The sequence below is a fragment of the Heteronotia binoei genome, chromosome 13 (genome assembly GCF_032191835.1).
Source record: "Heteronotia binoei isolate CCM8104 ecotype False Entrance Well chromosome 13, APGP_CSIRO_Hbin_v1, whole genome shotgun sequence".
NCBI classification, from domain to species: domain Eukaryota; kingdom Metazoa; phylum Chordata; class Lepidosauria; order Squamata; family Gekkonidae; genus Heteronotia; species Heteronotia binoei.
The window spans coordinates 7,367,699-7,369,928 of NC_083235.1; positions in this window are offsets into that span (position 1 = coordinate 7,367,699).

Consider the following 2,230-nt stretch of genomic DNA (forward strand, 5'->3'; position numbering starts at 1 on the left):
GGAGGGGGTGGGGACTAAGAAATCAGATGCTGAGGGAGTACAGACATACTTAAGAACAGAAGGTATTGTGTCCTGGAGACACATTTACCACAGTGTTGTCACATGTACCATCTCTGGGGCAGATCTTGGGGAAAAACCAGCTCTGCCAGAACATCTCAAGAGCCTTGCTGGATCACACCAGTGAAGGTCCATCTAGTCCAGCATCCTGTCTCACATAGTGGCCAACCAGTTCCTCTGGAGGGCCAACAACAGGACAGAGAGGCTGAGGCCTTCCCCTGAGAAGAACATCAGAAGATCAGACCAGTGAGGGTCCATCTAGTCCAGCCTCCTGTCTCACACAGGGGCCAACCAGTTCCTCTGGAGGGCCAACAACAGGGCAGAGAGGCCGAGGCCTTCCCCTGAGAAGAACATCAGAAGAGCCCTGCTGGATGAGACCAGGGAGGGTCCATCTAGTCCAGCCTCCTGTCTCACACAGTGGCCAGCCAGTTCCTCTGGAGGGCCAGCAACAGGGCAGAGAGACCGAGGCCTTCCCCTGAGAAGAACATCAGGAGAGCCCTGCTGGGTCAGACCAGGGAGGGTCCATCTAGTCCAGCCTCCTGTCTCACACAGTGGCCAGCCAGTTCCTCTGGAGGGCCATCAACAGGACAAAGACGCTGAGGCCTTCCCCTGAGAAGAACATCAGAAGAGCCCTGCTGGGTCAGACCATGGAGGGTCCACCTAGTCCAGCCTCCTGTCTCACACAGTGACCAACGAGTTTCTCTGGAGGTCCAACAGGGAGGCCAAGGCCTTCCCTTGAGAAGAACATCAGAAGAGCCCTGCTGAATCAGACCAGTGAGGGACTATCTAGTCCAGCCTCCTGTCTCACACAGTGGCCAAACCTGTTCCTCTGGAGGGCCAACAACAGGGCATAAAGGCCAAGACCTTTCCCTGATGTTGCCTCCCGGCTCTGGAGGATTACTGCCTCTGAATATGGAGGTTCCCTTTCCTCACCATTCCTCATAGTCACTGATAGTCCTGTCCTTCTCGAATCAGTCACATCCCCCTTTAAAGCCCTCTCTGCCTGTGGCCATCACTACATCCTCTGGCACCCATGCATCCCCCCTCCCCCAACCACCCCTTCTAGGAAGCAGGGTTTTTTTCTCTTTTTTTCAAAAACTCTGGGCTACACTGCTGAGTGTTCAATACAGGGGCCAGTGGTTTTGTCTGAGGCCTAACTGTATGAGACATGTGACATGAATCAGGTTAGAGCAGGGGGTCCCCTGGCCCAACTCAGCCACAGGTACATCAGGGACTCACCCTAAAAACTGCTCAGTGCGGCTTGGAGCACTTTGCAGCAGGGGATACCCCAAAACTTACTTTCTGCCTTCTAGGGTTGCCAAGTCCAATTCAAGAAATACCTGAGGACTTTGGGGGTGGGGCCAGGAGACTTTGGGGGTGGAGCCAGGAGCAAGGGTGTGACAAGCACGATTGAACTCCAAAGGGAGTTCTGGCCCTCCCATTTAAAGGGACCCCACTCCTTTTAAATACCTTCCCTCCATTTGGAATAATGAAGGATAGGGGCACCTTCTTTTGAGGCTCACAGAATCGGACATCCTGGTCCAATCTTTTTGAAACTTGGGGGTTATTATGAGGAGTGTCACCAGATGCTATGCTGCAAATGTGGTGCCTCTGCCTCCAAAAGCAGCCTCCCCTCACCCAGATACCCACGGATCAATTCTCCATTGTACCCTAAGGGAATGGGTCTCCATAGGGAATAATGGAGTGCCCAGTGGACATTTCCCTCCTCCCCCCCCCTCGCTTTCTGATGACCCTGAAGCAGGGGGAGGGCCTCCAAACCGGGGGATCCTCTGTCCCCACCTGGGGATTGACAGCCCAACTGCCTTCCCTCCCTTGCCCTTTTCTCCAGTGGAAATTGTCACAGGGAAGCCATTTGCCCCTTCCCTGGCTGCACAGGATCGAGGGTACGTCTCCTATCGTGCAAAGGCAGGGCAGGGGAAGGGAGAGGGGGGCTTTGGACTGGCTTCTGTTTTAAAGTATGTCTGGACTCTCCCCATCATTGCGCCGACAACATTGTTCACCGGCCGTTCTAGGCGTTTCCGGGGAAACTCTGTGGTTTCCCCAGATGCTCTAGCGTTTTGGAAGGGAAAGCTCTATGGTACAATTTAAATAATTTTAAATACTAATACAATAGGTACCATAGAGTTTTCCCCTCCCAAAATGCTAGAGCGTC